The sequence below is a fragment of the Hyperoodon ampullatus genome, assembly GCF_949752795.1.
Source record: "Hyperoodon ampullatus genome assembly, chromosome: 18".
NCBI lineage: Eukaryota > Metazoa > Chordata > Mammalia > Artiodactyla > Ziphiidae > Hyperoodon > Hyperoodon ampullatus.
The window spans coordinates 20,988,283-21,001,881 of record NC_136931.1 but is presented as its reverse complement, the minus strand read 5'-3'; positions in this window follow the sequence as shown (position 1 = coordinate 21,001,881).

Here is a 13,599-nt window from a genome sequence, read left to right as displayed (position 1 = left end):
ATCCGTCCCAGGCAAGAGGCCGAGCTGTTGCCTAGATTCTGTCCATTTTCTACCATGTTAGGAAATTTATCTTGAGAAAGCACATTCCTTCTGAGTTCACCCCATAATTAGCATTTTGTACAAAAAAAAAAAACCCCTCGGAGCTGAAATTTCTTCTCCTGCCTCCGCCTAACTCAAGTCCAGTTGGTTTTCATTTATTTCACTGTGTACTTTGGAATTGGAGCCCTGCGCTTTCCCACTTAACTCCCACCACCTGGGGGATGTTATTTTGTGGGGGGCAGGGACTCTGGCTCGTCCCCTGCACCCACCTCTTTCTCCTCGTGGCCTCCCTCTACACAGAGGGAGAGAGAGAGGGAGAGGGAAAGGGAGAGGGAGCGGGCCTGGACCCTTCCTGCATTCAGGGTAGTGACTGCCTTCAGCGAGAAACTGCAAACCCGGAGCCAGCAGGGGCATGGTTCCCTGAAGCGACCCCCTGTGCTTGGATCACATATTGGGGGGAGGCTAATCAAGATGGGATGTGTGACTTCAAAACAGCTGGGAAGCATTACAGGTCAAAAGTTGAAATCAAGTTAAGAGCCATCGGAATGCACAAGCCCCGTTGTTTCCAATCTGTCTCCCCCTCTAGTCTGCACCATGCTCCTTGTGGACAAGACGTCTCAGGCAGGGCTGGTGTTGACACAGGGGCCCAGGACGGTACATTCGTGAAGGCAGGGCTGCAGAGGCTGTCTGAGCTTATTTCTTGGCAAAATAAAGAAGGGGTCAACCCCAGGGGAAAATATAAACGAGGGACATGTAGAGTCAGAATACGAAAGCTGAAAAGATGAATCATTCAAACCCTTCATTGCAAGTGTGAAAACAGGCCCAGAGAGGCGAACATATTTAAATCATGCCACACGCCTGTCCAGAACCCGGTGGCTTATGCTTGCCATTAAGATGAAGTGAAATTTCTCTGGCCTATGAGGCCTTGGGTGATCTGGTTCCCCCTGCTGCTCTGTTTGCTGGGGTTACACCCCACCTTTTCCACCATCCTCCTGGCATCTTAGCATCTTCTCCACTCTGGAGATTCATGAAGTCCTTTTCCACTTCTGAGTTTGAGGACTCGTTATTTCTCCTTTCTAGAAGAGGTATTTTCCCCTCAGTTCCTCTCTCAGCCAGTAGGTAAAACACTACTTCCTCAGCCTGGCCTCTGATGAAACTGTCCGGAGTCCCTCCCTAGGAGCCCTCTCTCTTGTAAATTAGCGCAGGTCCTTCCTCGCCCCCGCTCCATCATCTCCTCCATTTGTTCCTTGGTTACAATTGCCCCTCCCATTCCAGCAGTAGAAGCTGCTGAGGATGGAAGTTGTCTGTATTCTGTTTTGCTGTTATAGCCTGGTGTCCAACACATGACAATTGTTCAATAAGTATTTGATTAACAGGTGAATCAATCAACCAGTTAGACAATCAATGAATTCAATGATAGCCTCTTATTGTCTCAGGGATTAAACACTGGGGTGTGTGGAGATTAAAGATGGCCAGAAATTACTTGGGGAGGGGGCCTATGTCCCTCCTCTAGAGTCTAGGTGGATCCTGCAATGTTTTAGTTAATAGAAAAATGTCAGAAGTGGCCTGTGCCACTTTCTCAGCTTTAAGAGACTGACAGCTTCCACCTGCAACTGTCTCTGGGAGCCCTGAGGGGCTACCCTGAGATGACCACCAACCTAGAGAGACCACATCAAGTTGCTTCAGTCACTAGCCCCAGCAAAGCCCCCTGCCCAGCCATCCCTGACAAGTTACCGAGTAAGTGGAAGAAGTCACTTTGGACCCTCATCTCCCAAACATCTCAGCCATCAACTGAATCTCACCAAGTGACCTCAGCCAATACCACGAGGAGCAGAAGAAACACCCAGCAGAGCCCTGCCCGAATTCCGTGACTGTAACTGATGGGGATTGGTTTCAGCTGCTAAATTTCAGCTTGTTATGCAACAACAGATAACGACCACAGGGCTCTATAGCCAGATGGTTTGGATTCAAATCCTAGTCCCACCATTTCTTTAGTATCTGGGTGACCTCCTACATGTCAATCTTCCTTAAGCATCAATAGCTGGATCATCTGCAAAAGGGGCACGGTGGGATTCCCCACCCAAAGAGTTGTTAGGAGATTAAATGAAATCCATGTCAAGAGCTTAGCAAGGTGCCTAGCTAGTGATGCCAAATGATCAGTAGGCTTTTAGCTAACATTATCCGTATGCTCTTTGACATATCCTTCCAGCTAAGTAGAGCTCTTCTTTCATATGAGTCAGGAGAGAAGAGATTCCATGCACTCAGATCACACCATTCACTTGCCATTAATTCATCTATAGGTCCCATCACCAAAGGGAAAAGTCCAAAACTCATTATGATTTGCAAAACTCTTGCCCTGCCTATACTCAGAGCACCGTCCTGGGCCCTCCTTCTCTCAAATCCTGTTCTTAGCCCTACCTGCCCACCCACACACTCCCAACAGCCACAGGAAGGAAATGGATAAATATTTCCACAGTGAATTCTTCTGAGTAGAAGGATTATAGGCTTATTTGCTTCCTTCCTTGTGATTTATCTTTGTATTTTCTAAACCTTCTACAGCAGACACTTTATTTTCATAAAATATAATAAAGCTTACAAACAACAGGAAGTGACGATTTCTTCTACTTGAAGACAAAGATGCTATTTTACTTCTCTGTCTTCCTCATAGGATCCACCTGAATGTCTCTTGTATTGTTGAATAAATGAATGAATGAGCTAAGAGGGGTGCACGGTTCATTGTATATACATGGGCAGAGTAGCCTCAGTTTATACACTAAATATATTTGTAAAAATATAAACTTTAAAAGTTCTTTTTTTTTGATTATCAGTTTTTGCTGTTTTGTTTTTTGTGTTTTTTTTAAAGATACTTATGGTGAAGCCTTTTTTTCTTAAATGAAAAAACCCTTTGGTGAAGTGACTAATCACTCTGCAATTCATTTTTTTTGAAACCAGAAAGCCAGAGTTTCTTAACATGAGTTTCTCCTTCTGCATCTATGTTTATAAACTAATGACAGGCCCTTAAACATTCACTTAGCGATGAGAAAGTTCCAAGACAGTGCACTATATTCTGCTTAGGAGAATTCAGTTTAACCAAATATATATAAACGGTGCATATCCCAACAGAGGTGAGGTCCCCAGGAACAGTAAACTCCAGAGTACAGATTTGTAGCCACAAACAAGTCTTCTCTTGGGGCAGCACGTGAGCTGACTGGATGTGGCACAGCCTTGGGGGCCCTGCCCAGGCACAGTGGATAAGCTTCTACAAGTCCTTTCCTTCCCCTGTGTTTCTTTCTGCTGCCTAGCTTGCTGGATTCAGAGACCTTGCATCTCCAATCCTTTCACAAATTTTCTGAATAGGTTACTAGTTCATGTGCTGGAGTTCTGTGCTCTTGTCAACTCACCAGCTCAGTGTAACCCAAATCAGTCCAGCCTGTGTGAGATGAATTCAATGAACATGGAAAGTGCCTCCAAGTTCTTCACGCCTCCAACGCAGACACAGGCTCTCCCTGAGCTCCCGTTTTGGATTCCTTTTGCATTAGCAGTAAAGCCAACCGCTTCGAACATGCTAGCACTCCCGCCTTCACCCTTCTCGTCTGTATTATCTCAGGAGAGTTTTGACTCTAAGTCAGTCCAACAGCCTTCTTTTTTTGGTCATTTCTCATCACTTAGATCTATAAATATTAATTACAAGCCTCATATTTTAAAACCCCTTTGAGCATACTAACTATGTAGCCACATAAATCAATCCTAAACTAATCTTAGTGGTTCATGATACTTCTGCAAGTTCCAGAACTTTCTATTTTAGCTCCCGCGCTTCACTGTTTTTGCTACCAAAGTTATTTAATACTTTTTCAATCTACTAGGCCTTCTTTAGATAAAAGGAACAGAAAGGGAAGGGTGGAGCAAGGGAGGGAGAGAGAGAAAGAAGTGGGGAGAAGAAAAGGAGGGAAGAGGAGGAGGGGGTTAAGAGAAAGGAGAAATGAAGGAAACACAGGTGAGAGGGATAAACACTGTGGCGACCTGAAGATCAGGGACCTACTTCTGATTCTCTAACTGGCCCTGGGAGTCCTGAGCAAGTCACTTAGCCTCTCTGGGGTTGGCTTGGTTTAGAAGCTGGCTCTAGCATTTTCTTACTGGCAAATTATCCTCCTACCGTAAGATCTAGAGTTTTCACTCTTTGTTACCAGATCACCCTTCTAAAAGGATCCCAAGGTAGCACAGAGGTACCTCTTTTCTAAGTACTCACCTGAGCAGGTCAAGGAATCCAAGATTACTGACCAAGAGGGGTCCCCAACCCCTGCTTGAAGATTCACTGGAGGACACAGGCTCGGTGGGTGGGTATTTCTACACACAGCCTGTATTCAGGTCAATTAGCTTTCAGAGTGCATATGAAAACCTAGTTATATGAAAACCACTCAGCTACCCTAGGAATACCTGGGGAAATCCTAATAGCATTGATTGCTTTGCAGCAGCTATCTTAAGAAGGATCGGGGCAGGGGGTTGGGGAAGTGGGAAGTCAGAGTAACGGAGAGCAGAGTCAGACTGGCCGGGGCTCGAATACCGGCCCCTGCAACGTGTTCAACAGTACACCAGGCGCCTCACCTCCCAGAGGTGCATTTCCCCCACCTGTACAGTAGAGAAGCTTCTACGTGCTTCATCTGGTTGTTATCCAGAACAAAAGAGACACTGCTCCAATGCACACCACTCGACACCTGACTCATAGTTAGCGTTCAATAAATGTGAGCTTTTATTATTACCATATTTCCTCTATGCTGAGACACCATCGATCGGAAGTCAAAGCATCAATTTAATAACTTCTCGGCGGGGGGGGGGGCGGAAACAATATATTAAACACATGTTCCCATTTTAAGGCATCACAATTTCAACAATATTAAAAGCTGAAAAGAAATGTGTCTTAAAAATCAATGAATTATGGTCTTATTACTGTCACGTTTGGGAACCATTTTAAGTCACTGGCTTGTTTACTTGCCTTTTTCCTGTTTTGTCTGGCTTACCCCAGGAGGACACATAAGTTCCATGAGAATAAAGAGATAGTTGTTCATCACTGAGCTCACAGTGCCTAGGACAGGGGGCAAATAAATATTTGTTTGATAAGATGGTTCTGTGTCATCTTTTCTTTTTAATAAATTTATGTATTTATTTGTTTGTTTGTTGGCTGCATTGGTTCTTCGTTGTTGCGCGCGGGTTTTCTCTAGTTGCAGCGAGCGGGGGCTGCTCTTCATTGCGGTGCACAGGCTTCTCATTGCGGTGGCTTCTCTTGTTGCGGAGCATGGCCCCTAGGCGTACAGGCTTCTAAAGCTCGGGCTCAGTAGTTGTGGCGCACAGGCTTAGTTGCTCCACAGCATGTGGGATCTTCCCAGACCAGGGCTCAAACCCGTGTCCCCTGCATTGGCAGGTGGATTCTTAACCACTGTGCCACCAGGGAAGCCCCTCTGTGTCATCTTAATATGAGGGAATCACTGATTAAAACCCCACTAATGTTGCCATTGGTTCGTATAATGAAATTTTACGTCTTTCTCAATCCATTCAACTTAGTTCCTTACCAGCCTTGGAAGAGAGGTTTGTTTGTTTGAATGTGTATTTGTTGAGAATTGGTATTTTCCTTGAACTATACACACAAGAAATGAGGATGAAAGCAGATAACAACTGCAGAGCATCTACCGTAACCCCTGACACAGAGGTAACAGTCATAAATCACACTTGAAATTGAATGCAAAGCAAGGGTGGGGTACGGGTCCTAGTCGGCTTAAAAAAATATGCTGTCAATGTGCATGTCCTTAGGATCTGTAGATATGCATCAGACATTAATAAATATCTATTTATGGAATCAACTAAAATTTCTCCTTTCAACTTACAAACCAAAAATATAAATATTAACATAATCTCCCCAGTGCCAATGTATAAACCAAACATTCATTCATTCAATCAGCAAGTATTTACTGAGGGCCTACAATGCGCTGGGCGTGTGCCATGCGCTGGGCGTGTGCCAGGTGCTGGGGGTAAGAAGAAGGCTAGGATGGCCTGGAGGACAGGGAAGATGAGTGAGGAAAACTCCTGTATATACAGATCATTGCTCCATCTCAGGTAGAAACAGGCACTGGCTCACGGCGGTGGAGCCCCAAGGTAGGGAGCCGGAATGCTTTCAAAGAAGAGAGAGTGTTACCCCCAACAAAATGACTGGTGGGGGGAATCTCTGATTCTCCATCACTCCAGCCCTTTCAGAAGATTTCCTATAGCATTAACCAAATCCCAGGCCAGGGGACCTGTCAGACTCCAAGTGATGATCTAGGGTCTTGTTGAAAATGAATTGGCTTCTTATGAGAGGAATGCAAATTTTACTTATTCGCTTGCCCTGCAGGGGCGGGGGGAGGTAATCACACAAATAAAAGTGACTTTTAACTTATCATGAAATAGTAATTTTCAACATAAACAAGCAATTGGGTCCCCTTACCGCAATCATGAGGAATGTGTTTGACAACAGCCTGTGCCAGGGTGCCCTCTTCCTTAATGAGGATGAGGAAGGTTCATTAGAGGGGTAAGGAAGCAGTCTCTTTATGTGAACAAGGACTCAAGAGGAACTGAGCAGTAGAGAAAGCTGTGAGCCTAGCTCTCAGGCCCAGCACTCAATGGGTCACAGCTGGACTGACCAGATGGACAACATGAGGAGTCCCAGGATGTCAGACTTGGCTTCACAGAGACGGGGGCAGGAAGTGTTGTTGGAACAGGATGGTCCTGGGCTGGTCTTCATCCATAAGAAGAAATTCAATATTAGAAAGAAGGGAGGAATGTCATAACAGGCTGAGCGAGCACTGGAGCAGCCAAGGGGCTAATCCAATATGGCGCCAGTATACAGAGAGGAAGTTGGTGATGAAGAGGGAAGTGTGGGCAGCAGCTCATTCAAGATGGATCCCCATTATACAAGGAGCTCGGAGTTGTGTTGTTTCATTTTGCTTCAGTTGGCATTGAGGATACAAGTTCTGAGCAGGAAAGTGATACTATCGGATGTGTGTTTCAGGAAGATAATTCTGGTGGTGCTGAAGTTCAGCTGGGAGAGATGAGAAACACAGGAACGGAAAACAGTTACTGCAATAGTTCAGGTAACGGATGGCAGGGTCAGAGCTCATACACGGAGGAGCTGGATGGATGAGGCTTGGAGATCAATTAGCTGAAAAGGAAGAGGGTGAGGAAAAACACCCTGCCTGCTACATTACTAGAATGAAGATGGTTAACCCCTTATGTTCTCCTAAAGGAATATACTGGAACACTTACAGCAGCACTCTCCCTAATGGCCACATGGAAGTTACCCAAAGTCCATACAGGTATGAGAGAAAAGCTCTCCAACAGAATGGTCAACATGGGTGAAATGAACAAACCAGACCCTCCATACACCCACCAAAAAACTCAACCAACCAACCACTAAACAACAACAAAAACAAAACAGAGTGTATACTGTATGATCCCATTTATGATAAGCTTAAAACCAGGCAAAATGAACTTACGGTGTCAGAAATTATGAGTTAACACTTTGGTGGCGGTTCATACCAGGTCATGATCCTGGGAACATGGGTACCCGTAGGGTGAGTTCTGGGGTTCCAGTTCCAAGTTCTGGTGACTTAGGTGTGTTCACCATGTGAAAAATCCATCTAGCTGTATACACATGATCTATGTGTACTTTCATGCAAATATATTATACTCAGAAATTACAAAAAATAAAAGTATCCTTATTTGCAGCAGTACCTGCTGTACAAGATTAAAGCAATGTCAATAATCACAGCAACAACAACAATGCCTTCCACTCAGGGAAGCCTAATCCTATGTGCTAGAAACTGGTAGGTGCTGGCTGACAGCCCTTTGTGAGATCAATTTTAACTCCCATTTTACAGATAAGAACGGAGGCTCTGAGATGTTAAGTAACACCTAAAGCCACCACATTCTTTAGAAACAGAGTGGGCATTGGAACCCAAGAAGCCCTACACTGGGCTGCCTCATGATTCTACAAGAGTGTTTCAAGAAATTTGGCTGTGATTTTTCTACTTTAGGCATTGACTTCACTATGTCGATACGACCCTACTTTTCCACTATAAGCCGGATCTGTCACCCATGTATTTCCAAACATTTGGGTTATCGATGTACTATTTTAGCACTCTGCAATGTGCTTATTCCATCCACAATCCGAGACCTCTCCCACACACATCTTCCTTATGAAATTTTCAATCAAACAAATGAATTCAACCCAGAAAAGCAAACACATTTTGGACAGAACACTTGTCTTTTTAAATCAGTTTTTGTGTCTCCTATATAAACCTGCAGCCCAGAGGTACTATTTCTGAAAGCTTTTTGTAATGGAAGATTTTACCTGACTGCTGTTTAGTACTGTCGTTACTATCCTTGTTATTAATAATAATGATTTATAGGAGAGGGTGAGGAGACACCGCTATTTAGAGAGTAGGAACACCAAACCTGATTTGATACTTAAGTCAGCAAAGGTAATAAAGAGTAGACGCCAGGGGAGAAATTAAAACAGACGGCTCTGTCTTGGGTCGACATTATCTTCAGGGACCAAGAAGCAGGTAATATGAAGAACAGGTTCAGCACAAATGGAACTCAAGGACAAACATTTCCTCCACGAGGACACAGCAAGAGATGCGGTCTGCTGAAATTCACAGAGCCTCGCCAAAGGCTGGAACACCTTGACAAATTAACTTCCGACATGGAGACATACCAGGAGAGTTTCCAGAGCGGTTCAATAAACAAGATGGCACGTGACCTTTGCAGGACTGCTGAGAGCTAGGCAGGGGTGGCATAGCTTCACACCTCCACGCCTGTCATACCGGAGAAGCAAAGCATCACATGACCACATCACAGAACACCACCCTGACGACTCTACCCTGTCAACGGGCTAGAGCTGGCCAGCAAGGGATCTCAGGAGCTATCTTGTCAGCAGTACACAGGCATCACTGACTAAAAAAGCCACTTGGGAATCTTGTTAAGGATCCAAATTCCTGGATCCTTAACAAGGATCCTAGCCCCATCTTAGACCTGGGGGGAAACCAGGAACTTCTATTTAACAAACAAAACTTCCTAAGGAAATAATTATAGAAATAAAAGAAGAACTCAGGTCTTCAGAATGATAGACTCACTGACAGCGCTGCAGAAGATGAACAAACAGAAAACCCTTCCCTAGCATCCTACTGAGCATCCAGACTAGCAAAGAGAATCCTGGAAGCTTAAACATAAGAAAGGTGTTATCTTCAATGGGACGGTAATCAGATTCACATCAGTCCTCGCCTTTTGAGGGAAAATGCATTTCAATTATACACTCAGACCACATACATATAAGGACACTAACGTTTCTGCAGAGAATGGTTTCTGCAAAACAGCAATAAAATTGAGAATATACTTCAGCAAAATGAAAAAGAAATCCAAGGAAAATAGAAAAGGGGTCCAGGAAATCCAGGGGAGAATGGAAACTAAACCCAGATACGAATAAAATGAAATCTCAGGATGAGAAGTGTGCAGCGAAAAGCAATCAGTCCAGGGCTTCCTTGGTGGTGCAGTGGTTAAGAGTCCGCCTGCCGATGCAGGGGACACGGGTTCGTGCCCCGGTCTGGGAAGATCCCACATGCCGCAGAACGGCTGGGCCCATGAGCCATGGCCACGGAGCCTGCGCGTCCGGAGCCTGTGCTCCACAACAGGAGAGGCCACAACAGTGAGAGGCCCGCGTACCGCCAAAAAAAAAAAAAAAAAAAAAAGCAATCAGTCCAGATGGGAACAGGAAGTCGACAGGTGCCAGAAATAACATATTCAAGAGGGGAGTTGACTCTGTCATCTCATTTGTATGATGAAGAAGCTGCAACCCCTTAATGGGAAAACGAGGGCATAGATTTTTCTCTGCCACGAAAAACTAAAGGAACCCCCCAAATAAACAAAAGCATATATATGAAAGGCATGGGCTAACAATGAAAAACTAAAATGCAGCCTATTTTTGAGGAATTCATTGGGCATAAGAAAGAAAGTTGTTATGTTTTCCCCGTAGTCCTTCAAGTGATGTGAGTTTAGGGCACAGCCTTCCATTCCCTTCTCTGAGTCCAGCCAGCCCACATGACTGTGGTCAGTGACGTGGACACTGAGAGGTCACAGAACATACTGGCTCTGAGCAAGGGCTCTGAGATCATGGACGGAGCTCATACTGCATCTGCTGCTTGCTGTGTCCTTGGAAAATTTACTTAACCTCTCTAGGCCTCAGTTCTCTCCTTTCTAAAATGTCACCGAACTCAGAGGACTATTACAGAGATTATATGAGCTAATATATAATGTATTTAGAATGGTTATTGACATAATAAGCATGCAAACAGTAGAGGTCATCACTGTTATTGTTACAATATTAAAATATAGAAAGGATAGTTGATTTTTGATGTAAAGGCTGTTATTAAAATCAGCCTCTTACCAAAACATAGAATACTAAGCCAGAATTAAATATCATAAACTAAATGTAAAAATCAAGAAGGGAAAATAAAGATACAGCTGACAAAGCAGGGAGGAAGGAAGGAGATGCCGCAGAAAGAGGAAGGGGGTTGTTAATTCCTTCATCGAAGATGGAAGTAACCAGAGACTGTACAAGATAAATAGATTAAGCAATAAAGAGTTTTGAGCATAAATAGATAACTTAAAATATGTAAATAATTTTTCATTAAAATTGTTTAATTTCTCAGTTATACTTACATAAGTATATTTTACCTACAAATTATCTATAATATTTATAATACATAAACATACAGAGAAATAATATTGAATATATCTACACATTATATGTAATTATAATAAATAATCAACCCATTCATTTAAATGTAATTTAAAATAAGAAAACAAACAGTAAACATGATATTTCTATATACCAAAAAGCAGGTGGTGGAGAGGGAAGGAGAAGGGAGAGGTAACAACCGGTGACCTTGGCATAGTGCTTATTCCATGCCAGGCACTGTTCTAAGGGTTCTGCATATATTATCTCATTTAATCCTCTAACAACCCGAAAAGTTAATATTATTATGCTTCTGCTGATGACCATTTTACAGATGAGGTATTTTAGCAAAGAGAGAGACTGAGTATCTCCCCAGGCCACTCAACTAGTGAAAGACCAGTGACTCTTAGCCACTGCCTTCTGCAACCTCTAACAGTGCTCAGCTTTCACAGTGGGGAAGTGGTCCTAGTGGTTTACAGGTAGGATTTAGTGTTAGGGTGGCAAACGCCAAAGGAAAAATTAATAACTGTAGTGGGATGAACGGTGTCCCACAAAAATTTGATGTCTACCCAGAACCTCAGAATGGGACCTTATTTGGAAATAGGGTCTTTGCAGATGTAATTAGTTAAGATGAGGTCACACTGGATTATAGTAGGTCCTAAATCCAAGGACTGGTGTCCTCCTAAGAAGAGGAAAAGAAAACACAAACAGGGAAGAAGCCCAGGTGACAAGAGAGGCAGAGACTAGAATGATACTGCTACAAATCAAGGAACAGGGATTGCTGGGAGCCACCAGAAGCTAGGAAAGGGCAAGGAAGAACTCTTCCCTAGAGCCTTAGTAGGAGTGTGGCCCTGCCAACACCTTGATTTCATACTCCTAGCCTCCAGAACTATGAAAGAATAAATTTCTGTTGTTTCATGCCACCCGCTGCGTGATAAGTTGTTATGTCAGCCTTAGGAGATTGATGCAACAACTAACCAAAAACTTCTAAGAGAAACAGTTAAAATGAGTGGAGAAAAGGAGAATTTGACCTTATACTTTACAGCTTTCTGTACCTTTTGCTTTAAAAAATAAAACAAAATAAAACGATCAGGTGTTACTCTTTGCAGTAGGCAGGCTCTAAGGTGGACCCCCTTATCCTGCCTCCTGGTGTTCACACCATTCTGTAACCCCCTCTTTCCTCTTCTTGAGCATGAGCGGGACCTATAATGTGTTTCTAACCAATAGAACACAGCACATCCAGGTGACAGGATGCCTCCTCCATGATTATATTATAGAAGACAGTAATACGGTCTTGTTAGACTCTCTCCCTTGTTGGCTTTGATGAAGCAGGTGGTCTTGGGGAAGCCCACATGGCAAGGAACAGAGACACATCTATGGCCAACAACTATCTGGGACCTGAGGGTGGTCTCAACCCACAGCCAGCACGAAATTGGGGCTCCTAGCCCAACAGGCTAAAAAGAACTGAATTCTGCCGACCATGTGGGCTTGGAAACATATCCCTCCCCAGTCCAACCTCAGATGAGACCACTGCCCCATCCACCACCTTGCTTGTTGCCTTGTGAGACACTGAAGCAGGGGACTCAGCCAAGTTGTTCACAACCCCTGACCCAGAGAGACTGATAGGATAAACGTAATAAAGACTCGGGAGTTTCAGCCACTAGAGTTGTGATAACATGGTTATGCATCGATAGGTAACTAACATGCTCCTCTAATTAATAATAGTAATCATAATGATGCTTGGAGGTTTCTTCAATCAGCAATAGTTTGCTACAATTAAAAATAAATTTAAGACAACAAAGAACTCTGATGATCCATCAGGTTTGGGAAAAACTCCCTTATTAAACACATAAGGAAACCAAAGCACAGAGAAGTGGAGTGGCAGGGACAGGTCCAGAGGGGAGAAACAATGTGCACACACGTTCACACAGATCATCTGTAAACTGAAATGTCCCTCAAGACACACATCCCCAAGATGGAGATGGCTCTCCATCTTCCATCTCCTTGCTGCCTGCACAGTGACAACTGGAATTAAAAAAAAAAAAAAAAAAGTAGTAAAGAGCAAGATAATTGTTCAAATCAAGGGCAAAGATTCAGTTTTGTCTTAGGTTATATTCATGGCAAGTGCTATTCCTGACATTACCCCAGCTCCTGGGAGGGTAGATGTGTTAAACAGGCACTTATTGGACAATTTTTTTGACAGCTGCTGCCTTTGCAATTACTGTAGTATATTTTTTTTTCTTCTGAATAGCTCCAGATTTGTTTTTGTCTGAGCTGAGGTGGAAAATTGAGAAATAACGGATCTGACGATAACTGATTTTATTAGGAATATGAATGTATTACACATGCCGTATATTAAAAACTCATTGCTTTTATATTGGCCTCGCACGCTGTATACTACTTTTATGGGTCCCGAGTCTCCAATGCTCCCCCTTCTGTACTGTTCCCATCCACTTTACGTTCTTCATTCCCTGTCATGAGGAGGAAATAAATGGTTAAAAATCTAAGTGCTCATCAGACACAGAGTTCATAAAGGAAAGTGTGCAGGCTTTCATAATTTAAGATATTGCTATGAGCTGGTGTTGCCAAAAATGATGCACTTATTGAACCATAAACACAAGCAATTAAGGTGAGATGTTGATTACTGTGAAGAGAAGCCCCCAATAATATAGAGAAGCAAAGGCCGCAGAGGGAGTCTAATTTGCACAAATATCTCTGGAATCCTGGGAGATCCAAGGAGAGCTGCAGGAGACCCTTTTGCAAAAGGATCCTGGTTTCTCCTGGGAGGAATCCTGAGAAAG